Raw genomic sequence first — 12,329 nt, forward strand, 5'->3', positions numbered from 1 at the left:
TTAAAGAAATCTGAAACACGGCACGCTTTAAAGTCGCCGACATTAGGCCCCATTTGTTTCCTCTCAGGGTGCCTGACTACAAAATCCGTATTTGCCTTTTCCTGCGTCAGGAATCCTCAAATAAGATCCACCACATCCTCTCCTGTAAATTTCAGCTCTGACCTAATCAAAGCGACCTGAACATGCTGATCCATGTCTTCAGGATCAGCGGTCGTTGAACTCAATTGGTCTATGTTTGCATTGTTTAATAATTGATTCCGTTTTTATTTCATTTTACTTGTTGTAGTTTTTAGTTTTTTTACTTTTAGTTTGTTTGACACGTGATCACTCGAGCGGTGTTTCTTTATTCATGTCAGTGGGTGTTTTTATTGGATTTATTTAGTTTTCACGATTTCTAAACAATTATCAAAGGTTTTATTTAATTTTGTTAGTGTGAAAAGAACTTTTAGAAGTTTTAGTTTGTTTTGCGCAGGTGTGTAACGCTCAGAGCAGCGTTTCTTTATTCATGTCGATGGGTGTTTTGATGCGCCTTTAGCTGAAATGGAGTGTTCATCGTGGTGGTTGTACATTACCTGACCTCTGTACTCCAGAATTGTATAGCGTTGAGTGCTTTGACAGGATATGGTTGGAAATGTAAATAAAGGTGCCTGATTAATTTGATACTCGTTGAGAAATAGACTTGCGACTTTACTTACACTCAGTGTGGCTACTTAGCGTCAGCGATATTTGTATTCAACTGGGTACAGTAAGGTTGATTTATTAAAGGAAGGCATTGATGTATAAGGCGAAGGCGTGAAAAGAAGAAATGGGCGTGTTGTTTTAACGTGGTGAGGCGGCGTGCAAGCCGCTCCAAAGCCAGAGATTTGCGATTAGAGGCGCCTTTTACTGCAGGGCAGACAATAACCAGAAGAGTTGCAGAAGACATGAAAGAGTGGAGTGAAAAAAGCTGGGTCACGTGCAAGCAGCCTGCTGCGGTGCCTTCTTTAAATAGCTTCGCATTCGCGGGCTGCTTTTGTTCTGCGGCCATACCACCTGAAGGCACGCCACGATCTCACGATCGATCTGGAGTAGCTAAGCAGAACCGGGCCTAGTGCAAGTGCTTGGATAGGGAGGACCTTCTGAAGAACCTGCCAGGTGCCCTAAACTTTGCCTCAGCCTGGGCACCAGTCAGCGCTCTTCTCCGAGGGCCACGACTGTTTGGCTTCGCTCCTTTACCCTTTTACATTTACTGCTGCTTTGTGCCCTTCTCTGTGCCAGCTTTCTGGCCCCCGTCGCTGTGACGGAGGACAGCTATCAACGTCACGTCATTCTTGCCTTTCTCCTCAAGGAGGATAGATAGACCTTCTCCCTCTCTCTACAGCGACCTCTTTAGAGCTGCCACGTTCCTTCTGCATTCGGGCCCTTCTCTTGACCAGAGAGGTTGCCGAGTCTTGTTTGTCAGTCAGCAGCTTGAGTCTGCAAACTGCACCGGGGAAAAATAATAAATAAACAAATGATTAGAAATTCCGAGAATCAACGAAGAAGCTGTTCTTTATAAGTTTAATGAGAAATCTGAAGTTACAGCGGCGCTTCAAGTCAACCGACATTAGGTTATTTGTTTCCTCTCAAGGTGCCTGACACTACAAAATCCGTGTTGCACTTTTCTCGTCAGGAATCCTCAAATGAGATCCACCACATCCACTCTCCTGTAAATTTCAGCTCAGCCCTAATCCGACAACCTGAACATGCTGATCCATATGTTCCAGGATCAACGATCGTTGAACTCAATTGGTCTATGTTGCATTGTTTAATAATTGATTCGTTTTATTTCATTTTACTTGTTGTAGTTTTAGGTTTGCTTAGTTTGTTTTGACACGTGATCCTCGAGCGGTGTTTCTTTATTCCATATGGTGGTGTTTTTATTTGATTGTTAGTTTTCACGATTGCTAAACAGGTGTCAGGTTTGTTAATTTTGTTCGTGTGAAGACTTTTTAAGTTTCAGTTTATTTGCCAGTAGTCTACGCTCGAGCAGCGTTTCTTTGTCATATCGATGGGTGTTTTGTTCGCCTTTGGCTGGAAATGGAGTGTTAAATCTGTGGTGGTTGTACATTACTGACACTCTGTGCTCAGTGCTCTCAAGGCGTTAGGTGCCTTTGCATTTGTTACATTTCAGTCATTCATGACGCCTTTATCAGCGCGTGCAAATGGTGAGCATATAAAACAAATTAATATCAGCAAAGGGCAGTAGTGCACATAAGTGCCTCTGTAATTGGGGTCTTGTCTTACCTACTTATAGACACAAGGCTTTTTTTTTTTTTTTTTTTTTAAACAATAATAAAAGGATAAAGGAAGGAGCAGGAGAGGAAAGAAGAAGAGTGCTATCAATGTTGGGTCAAGTGCAAGCGGCAAAAGATGGTGCAGGTTGTTTCTTGAAGATGCTAGTGACTCTCTGCTGCCCTAGTGGTAATGGGCAGATCGTTCCACCAGCGAGGAACAGACCCAGGTGAAAGTCTTGCCAGGTAATTTGCCTTTGTGAAGAGCACTGCAAGGCGCCTTTGTTGCAGGCGTGGGCTGGAGGGGAACATATGATTCCAATTAGTGAGTGTAATCTGAGAGGAGGCGGGGCCTCGTGGTTATCCTGTGAGCCAGCATCAGAGTTTGATTTGATGCAGGCATCTATAGGAAGCCAGTGTAAATGGCAGAGAGAGGTGTGGCGTGGGCCCCCTCCTTGGATTGGTGCAGGAGCCACCCTAGCCGCTGCGTGCCGGATCATCTGAAGAGGTCTGGTTGTAGAGGCTGGGAGGTAGCAGAGGCGTTGCGGCAATCAGTCTGCTCAGGACTGATGCCTGGACGAGGATCTGTACGGCATGTTTCTACAAATCAGTATGGCGATCTGATTTTCCTGCCGCTTTAAGTCCTTGACATTAGGCCCCATTTATTTTCCTCTCGGGGTGCCTGACTACAAAATCCGTATTTGCGCCTTGCTCCACTCATCAGAATCCTCAATCAGATCTACATCCACTCCTGTAAATTTTCCAGCTCCGGCCCTAATCAAACGACTGAACATGCTGATCCATGTCTTAGAAGTTCAGCAGGTCGTTGAACTCAATTGGTCTATGTTTTGCATTGTTTAATAATTGAATTCCGTTTTATTTATTTTATGTAACAATTTCGTTTTTGCTCACTTTTAGTTTGTTTGACACGTGATCCTCGAGCGGTGTTTCTTTATTCATGTCAGTGATGTTTTTGTTGATTTATTTAGTTTTTCACGATTGCTAAACGGGTGTCAAAGGTTTTATTTAATTTTGTTCATTAGTGAAAGAACTTTTAGAAGTTTAGTTTGTTTGCCAGGTAGTGCTCGAACGGCGTTTCTTTATTTTCGTAATAAGTCGTTGTTTTGATGTCTTTAAGCAGAAATGGAGTGTTCATCAATGGTGGTTTAGCGTACACGGCCTCTAGCCTTCCGGAGTTATATATTGATTGAGTGCTTTGGAGGATATCGTTTGAAATGTAAATAAAGGTACAGTTAATTTGTATAGATAGAAATAGACGTTCTTTGCACTCAAGTGGCTCGCCGTCAGCGATGTTTGTCTTCAGCTGGGTGGTGGTGGTTATTAGGAAGGAAGGCATTGATGTAGGGGCGAAGCGTGAAAAGAAATGAGGCGTGTTTGTTTTGGCGTGTTGAGGGCCGGGCGTGCGCCCGGCATCCGACAAGTTTGCGATGGGCGCCCTTTCTGGGCAAACAATGCCGAAGGTTGCAGAGAACGCCAGAAAAGTGGAAGTGGAGAAAAGCTGGTGTGCGTCTTTGGCACCACTGCCGGTGCCTTCTTTACATGCTTCGCATTCGGGCTGCTTTATGAGCTGCTTTCGCGGGCTACTTCAGCTGCAGCCGCCACCACCTGAAACTACGCCCGATCGTCCGATCGGAAGCTAAGCAGAGGCGGGCCTGCGTTAGTACTTGGATGAACCGCCTGGGAATACCAGGTGCTGTAACCTTTTCATACCAGTCGGCTGCTCTTCTCGGGGCGACTCTTTGGCTCGCTCCTTTACCCTTTATTGCTGCTTTGTACGCCTTCCCCTGTACGCCTTTTTCTGGCGTCGCTGTGACGGAGGAGGATGACTCAAACGTCGTCATTGTCGCCACTTTCTCCTCAGGCGATAGACCAGACCTTCTCTCTCTCTCTACAGCGACCTCTTCTGACTGCACATTTCCTTCTGGCTCAGGCCCTTCTCTTGACTTGAGAGGTTGCAGTCTTGTTTGTCAGTCTAACCGCTTGAATGCAAACTGCACCGGGGAAAAATAAATAAATAAACAAATGATTTCCTCCACCCCTAGTTTGAAATCTGACACGACCGCTTTAAGTCTGTGTGACATTTGACCCATTCCTCTACAATTTCTTCACAAAATCAGTATACCTTTTCCTCGTCAGGAATCCTCAAATAAGATTCACCACATCCCTCTCCTGTAAATTTCAGCTCTGAAGCCTAATCAGCGACCTGAACATGCTGATCCATATCTTTGAATCAACGATTCGTTGAACTCAGAATTGGTCTGTTTGCATTGTTTAATAATTGATTCCGTTTTATTTCATTTGCCAGCTGCGTTTTAGTTTTTTACTTTTAGTTTGTTTATGGCGATCTCCGGCAGATGCTTTCTTTATTCATGTCAGTGGGTGTTTTTTATTGATTTAAATTGATTTTAGATTTCGACAAGTGTCAGGTTTGTTAATTTTATTAATCTGTGAAAGAACACCGAAGTTTTTAGTTTGTTTGCCAGGTAATCCTCGCTCGAGCAGCGTTTCTTTGTTCATGTCGATGGGTGTTTTGATCGCCTTTGGCTGGAAATGGAGTGTTCATCGTGTGGTGGTTGTGCATTACTGACACTCTGTACTCCGAATTGTATAAGCGTTGAGTGCTTTGCATTTACATTTACATTTAGTCATTTAGCAGACGCCTTTATCCAAGCGACGTACAAATGAGGTAGGCATATAAAGCAAATTAATATCAGCAAAGGGCAGTAGTGCATAAGTGCTCTTGAGTGGGGTCTTGTCTTACCCTAGCATGAGACACAAGGCTTTTTTTTTTTTTTTTTTTTTTTTTTTTTAAACAATAAAAGGATAGGAAGGAGCAGGAGAAGAAGAAGAAGAAGAGAGTGCTATCAATGTTGGGTCAAGTGCAAACGAAAAGATGAGTTTTGAGTTGGTTTTGAAGACTGCTAGTGACTCTGCTGCCCTAGTGGTAATGGGCAGATCGTTCCACCAGCGAGGAACAGACCAGGTGAAGGTCTTGCAAGAGTGATTTTGCACCTTTTTGTGTGAAAGGCACTGCAAGAGGCGCCTTTCGTTTGCAGAGCGTAGGCACCTGGAGGAACATATGATTCAATTAGTGAGTGTAAGTGCGAGGAGGCGGAGCCTGTGATTGTCCTGTAGGCCAGCATCAGGGATTTGAATTTGATCGGGCATCTATAGGAAAGCCAGTGTAAACTAATGAAGAGGGTGTGACGTGGGCCCTCCTTGGTTAGTTCAAGAAGACCACCTAGCCGCTGCATTCTGGACCATCTGAGAGAGGTCTGGTTGCCAGAGGCTGGGAGGCCAACAAGGAGGCGTTGCAGTAATCCAGTCTGCTCCAGGACTAGTGCCTGGGCGAGGATCTGTGTGGCGTGTTCTGATAAGTATGGTCTGATTTTCCTGCGCTTTAAGTCGACATTAGGCCCCCCATTTGTTTCCTCTACGGGTGCCTGACTACAAAATCCGTATTTGCCTTTTCCTGCGTCAGGAATCCTCAAATAAGATCCACCACATCCACTCTCTGTAAATTTCAGCTCTGACCTAATCAAACGACCTGAACATGCTGATCCATGTCTTCAGGATCAACGATTCGTTGAACTCAATTGGTCTATGTTTGCATTGTTTAATAATTGATTCGTTTTTATTTCATTTTACTTGTTGTAGTTTTGTTTTTTTACTTTTAGTTTGTTTGACACGTGATCACTCCGAGCGGTGTTTCTTTATTCATGTCAGTGGGTGTTTTTATTGATTTATTTAGTTTTTCACGATTGCTAAACGGAGTGTCAAAGGTTTTATTTAATTTTGTTCGTGTGAAAGAACTTTTAGAAGTTTTAGTTTGTTTGCCAGGTGATCGCTCGAGCAGCGTTTCTTTGTTCATATCGATGGGTGTTTTGATCGCCTTTAGCTGGAAATGGAGTGTTCATCGTGGTGGTTGTACATTATTGACATTCTGTGCTCCGAATTGTATAGCGTTGAGTGCTTTGACAGGATATGGTTGAAATGTAAATAAAGGTGCCTGATTAATTTGATATCGTTGAGAAAATAGACTTGCGTTTACTTGCACTCCAGTGTGGCTCACGCGGCGTCAGCGATGTTTATCTTCAACTGAATTAATGTAGTTGATTTATTAGGAAGGAAGGCATTGATGTAGGGACGAAGGCGTGAAAAAAAGAAGGAAATGGACGTGTTGTTTTGGCGTGGTGAGGGCGGCGTAAACGCCATGCTCCAGCCAAGTTTGCCGGTGGGCGCCTTTTTCTCGGGCAGACATTGTCGAAGAGTTGCGAAGACATGAAAAGAGTGGAGTGGAAAAGCTGGTGTGCGTCTTTGGCCTGCTGCCGGTGCCTTCTTTAAATAGCTCGCATTCGCGGAGCTGCTTTCGCTACGGCCATACCACCTGAGCACGCCCGATCTCGTCTGATCTCAGGAAGCTAAGCAGGGGCGGGCCTGGTTAGTACTTGGATGGGAGACCGCCTGGGAATACCAGGTGCTGTAAGCTTTTGCTTTTCCTTCACCAGTCAGCGAGCGCTCTTCTCCAGGGGCCGACTCTTTTGGCTCGCTCCTTTACCCTTTTACATTTGCTGCTGCTTTGCTTTGCCCTTCTCTGTGCCGCCTTTCTGCCGTAAATGCTGTGACGGAGGACAGCTCAACGTCGTCATTCTTGCTTTCTCCTCCAGGAGGCGATAGACAGACCCTCTCTCTCTCTTCAGCGACCTCTTTAGAGCTGCACGTTCCTTTGCAACTTCGGGCCCTTCTCTTCGACTTGAGAGGTTGCCAGTCTTGTTTGTCAATCCAACGCTTGAATACAAACTGCACCGGGAAAAAATAAATAAATAAACAAATGATTTAAGAAATTCAAGAATCAACGAAGAGCTAATTATTTATTCGTTTAAAGAAATCCACAAACACGACGCTTTAAGTCCTTCGACATTAGGCCCCCATTTGTTTCCTCTGGGGTGCCTGACTACAAAATCCGTATTTGCCTTTTCCTGCGTCAGAATCCTCAAAATAAGATCCACCACATCCACTCTCCTGTAAATTTCAGCTCTGACCCTAATCAAAGCGACCTGAACATGCTGATCCATGTCTTCAGGATCAACGGTCGTTGAACTCAATTGGTCTATGTTTGCATTGTTTAATAATTGATTCCGTTTTTATTTCATTTTACTTGTTGTAGTTTTTAGGTTTTTTTTACTTTTAGTTTGTTTTGACACGTGATCACTCGAGCGGTGTTTCTTTATTCATGTCAGTGGGTGTTTTTATTGATTTATTTAGTTTTACGATTGCTAAACAGGTGTCAAAGGTTTTATTTAATTTTGTTCGTGTGAAAGAACTTTTGAAGTTTTAGTTTGTTTGCCAGGTGATCGCTCGAGCGACGTTTCTTTGTTCATGTCGATGGGTGTTTTGATCGCCTTTAGCTGGAAATGGAGTGTTCATCGTGGTGGTTGTACATTACTGACACTCTGTGCTCCAATTGTATAAGCGTTGAGTGCTTTGCATTTACATTTACATTTAGTCATTTAGCAGCGCCTTTATCAAGCGACGTACAAATGAGAGTAGGCATATCGAAACAAATTAATATCAGCAAAGGGCAGTAGTGCATAAGTGCTCTTGAGTGGGGTCTTGTCTTACCTAACGCAGACACAAGGCTTTTTTTTTTTTTTTTTTTTTTTTTTTTTAAACAATAAAAGGATAGGAAGGAGCAGGAGAAGAAGAAGAAGAAGAAGAGAGTGCTATCAATGTTGGGTCAAGTGCAAAGCGAAAAAGATGAGTTTTGAGTTGGTTTTGAAGACTGCTAGTGACTCTGCTGCCCTAGTGGTAATGGGCAGATCGTTCCACCAGCGAGGAACAGACCAGGTGAAGGTGCGCAAAGTGATTTTGCACCTTTTTTGTGAAGGCACTGCAAGGCGCCTTTCGTTTGCAGAGCGTAGGCACCTGGAGAGGAACATATGATTCAATTAGTGAGTGTAAGTCTGAGGGAGGCGGAGCCTGTGATTGTCCTGTAGGCCAGCATCAGGGATTTGAATTTGATGCGGGCATCTCTAGGAAGCCAGTGTAAACTAATGAAGAGAGGGGTGTAGCGTGGGGCCCTCCTTGGTTACCGTTGAAGACCACCCTAGCCGCTGCATTCTGGACCATCTGAAGAGGTCTGGTTGTAGAAGCTGGGAGGCCAGCAAGGAGAGGCGTTGCAGTAATCCAGTCTGCTCAGGACTAGTGCCTGGGCCGAGGATCTGTGTAGCGTGTTCTGATAAGTATGGTCTGATTTTCCTGCGCTTTAAGTCCTTACGACATTAGGCCCCATTTATTTCCTCTCGGGGTGCCTGACTACAAAATCCGTATTTGCCTTTTCCTCGTCAGAATCCTCAAATAAGATCCACCACATCCACTCTCCTGTAAATTTCAGCTCTGACCCTAATCAAGCGACCTGAACATGCTGATCCATGTCTTCAGGATCAGCGATTCGTTGAACTCAATTGGTCTATGTTTGCATTGTTTAATAATTGATTCCGTTTTATTTCATTTTACTTGTTGTAGTTTTTTTTTTTTTTTACTTTTAGTTTGTTTGACACGTGATCACTCGAGCGGTGTTTCTTTATTCATGTCAGTGGGTGTTTTTATTGATTTATTTAGTTTCACGATTGCTAAACAGGTGTCAAAGGTTTTATTTAATTTTGTTCGTGTGAAAGAACTTTTAGAAGTTTTAGTTTGTTTGCCAGGTGATCGCTCGAGCAGCGTTTCTTTGTTCATGTCGATGGGTGTTTTGATCGCCTTTGGCTGAAATGGAGTGTTCATCGTGGTGGTTGTACATTATTGACATTCTGTGCTCCGGGTGTATAGCGTTGAGTGCTTTGACAGGATATGGTTGAAATGTAAATAAAGGTGCCTGATTAATTTGATATCGTTGAGAAATAGACTTGCGTTTACTTGCACTCAGTGTGGCTCGCAGCGTCAGCGATGTTTATCTTCAACTGAATTAATGTGAGTTGATTTATTAAGGAAGGAAGGCATTGATGTAGGGACGAAGGCGTGAAAAGAAGAGGAAATGGACGTGTTGTTTTGGCGTGGTGAGGGCGGCGTAAACGCCATGCTCTCTGACAAGTTTGCCAGTGGGGCGCCTTTTTTCTCAGGCAGACATTGTCGAAGAGTTGCAGAAGACATGAAAGAGTGGAGTGGAAAAGCTGGTGTGCGTCTTTGGCCTGCTGCCGGTGCCTTCTTTAAATAGCTCGCATTCGCGGGCTGCTTTCGCTTACGGCCATACCACCTGAGCACGCCCGATCTCGTCTGATCTTGGAAGCTAAGCAGGGGCGGGCCTGGTTAGTACTTGGATGGGAGACCGCCTGGGAATACCAGGTGCTGTGTTTTTAGCTTTTCCTTCACCAGTCAGCGAGCGCTCTTCTCCAGGGGCGACTCTTTTGGCTCGCTCCTTTACCCTTTACATTTGCTGCTGCTTTGCTTTGCCCTTCTCTGTGCCGCCTTTCTGCTTCGTCGCTGTGACGGAGGACAGCTCAACGTCGTCATTCTTGCTTTCTCCTCCAGGAGCGATAGACAGACCTTCTCTCTCTCTTCAGCGACCTCTTTAGAGCTGCACGTTCTTTTGCAACTCGGGCCCTTCTCTTCGACTTGAGAGGTTGCCAGTCTTGTTTGTCAGTCAACGCTTGAATACCAAACTGCACGAGGAAAAATAAATAAATAAACAAATGATTTAGAAATTCAAGAATCAACCGAAGAGCTAATTATTTATTAGTTTAAAAAATCCTAAACACGGCCGCTTTAAGTCCTTCGACATTAGGCCCCATTTGTTTCCTCTCGGGGTGCCTGACTACAAAATCCGTATTTGCCTTTTCCTGCGTCAGGAATCCTCAAATAAGATCCACCACATCCACTCTCCCTGTAAATTTCAGCTCTGACCTAATCAAACGACCTGAACATGCTGATCCATGTCTTCAGGATCAACGATTCGTTGAACTCAATTGGTCTATGTTTGCATTGTTTAATAATTGATTCCGTTTTTATTTCATTTTACTTATTTGTAGTTTTTAGTTTTTTTTTTTTTTACTTTTAGTTTGTTTGACACGTGATCACTCCGAGCGGTGTTTCTTTATTCATGTCAGTGGGTGTTTTTATTGATTTATTTAGTTTTACGATTGCTAAACAGGTGTCAAAGGTTTTATTTAATTTTGTTCGTGTGAAAGAACTTTTAGAAGTTTTAGTTTGTTTGCCAGGTGATCGCTCAGAGCGACGTTTCTTTGTTCATGTCGATGGGTGTTTTGATGCGCCTTTAGCTGGAAATGGAGTGTTCATCGTGGTGGTTGTACATTACTGACACTCTGTGCTCCGAATTGTATAGCGTTGAGTGCTTTGACAGGATATGGTTGAAATGTAAATAAAGGTGCCTGATTAATTTGATATCGTTGAGAAATAGACTTGCGTTTACTTGCACTCAGTGTGGCTCATAGCGTCAGCGATGTTTGTCTTCAACTGAATTAAAGTGAGTTGATTTATTAAGGAAGGAAGGAATTGATGTAGGACGAAGGCGTGAAAAAGAAGGGGAAATGGACGTGTTGTTTTGGCGTGGTGAGGGGACGGCGTAAACGCCGCGCTCCGCCAAGTTTGCCGGTGGGGCGCCTTTTTCTCGGGCAGACAATGTCGAAGAGTTGCAGAAGACATGAAAAAGTGGAGTGGAAAAGCTGGTGTGCGTCTTTGGCCTGCTGCCGGTGCCTTCTTTAAATAGCTCGCATTCGCGGGTTGCTTTACACTTACAGCCACCTGAGCACGCCTGATCACGCCTGATCTCAGGAAGCTAAGCAGGGGCGGGCCTGGTTAGTACTTGGATGGGAGACCGCCTGGGAATACCAGGTGCTGTAAGCTTTGCTTTTCCTTCACCAGTCAGCGGCGCTCTTCTCCAGGGGCCGACTCTTTTGGCTCGCTCCTTTACCCTTTACATTTGCTGCTGCTTTGCTTTGCCCTTCTCTGTGCTTGCTTTCTGCTTACGTCGCTGTGACGGAGGACAGCTCAACGTCGTCATTCTTGCTTTCTCCTCCAGGAAGCGATAGACAGACCTTCTCTCTCTCTCAGCGACCTCTTTAGAGCTGCACGTTCCTTTGCAACTCGGGCCCTTCTCTTGACTTGAGAGGTTGCCAGTCTTGTTTGTCAGTCCAACGCTTGAATGCAAACTGCACGGGGAAAAAATAAATAAATAAACAAATGATTTAAGAAATTCAAGAATCAACCAAGAGCTAATTATTTATTCGTTTAAAGAAATCTAAACACGGCCGCTTTAAATCGCCGACATTAGGCCCCCATTTGTTTCCCTCTCGGGGTGCCTGACTACAAAATCCGTATTTGCCTTTTCCTGCGTCAGGAATCCTCAAATAAGATCCACCACATCCACTCTCCTGTAAATTTCAGCTCTGACCCTAATCAAACGACCTGAACATGCTGATCCATGTCTTCAGGATCAACGATTCGTTGAACTCAATTGGTCTATGTTTGCATTGTTTAATAATTGATTCGTTTTTATTTCATTTTACTTGTTGTAGTTTTAGTTTTTTTACTTTTAGTTTGTTTGACACGTGATCACTCCGAACGGTGTTTCTTTATTCATGTCAGTGGGTGTTTTTATTGATTTATTTAGTTTTTCTGATTGCTAAACAGGTGTCAAAGGTTTTATTTAATTTTGTTAAGTGTAAAAAGAACTTTTTAGAAGTTTTAGTTTGTTTGCCAGGTGATCGCCTCGAGCAGCGTTTCTTTGTTCATGTCGATGGGTGTTTTGATCGCCTTTAGCTGAAATGGAGTGTTCATCGTGGTGGTTGTACATTACTGACACTCTGTGCTCCGAGGTGTATAGCGTTGAGTGCTTTGACAGGATATGGTTGAAATGTAAATAAAGGTGCCTGATTAATTTGATATCGTTGAGAAATAGACTTGCGTTTACTTGCACTCAGTGTGGCTCGCAGCGTCAGCGATGTTTGTCTTCCAACTGAATTAAAGTGAGTTGATTTATTAAGGAAGGAAGGAATTGATGTAGGGACGAAGGCGTGAAAAAGAAGGGGAAATGGACGTGTT

The 12,329-nt window shown here is 43.9% G+C and overlaps 2 pseudogenes; both read left to right on the forward strand.

The window, feature by feature from the left end:
• The first annotated feature begins 6,644 nt into the window (after positions 1-6,644).
• On the forward strand, positions 6,645-6,762 carry LOC122334762 (annotated as a pseudogene).
• A 2,746-nt stretch (positions 6,763-9,508) lies between these two features.
• On the forward strand, positions 9,509-9,626 carry LOC122334761 (annotated as a pseudogene).
• Positions 9,627-12,329: the final 2,703 nt, after the last annotated feature.

Source organism: Puntigrus tetrazona, unplaced genomic scaffold, assembly GCF_018831695.1.
Source record: "Puntigrus tetrazona isolate hp1 unplaced genomic scaffold, ASM1883169v1 S000000642, whole genome shotgun sequence".
Classification (NCBI taxonomy): Eukaryota; Metazoa; Chordata; class Actinopteri; order Cypriniformes; family Cyprinidae; genus Puntigrus; species Puntigrus tetrazona.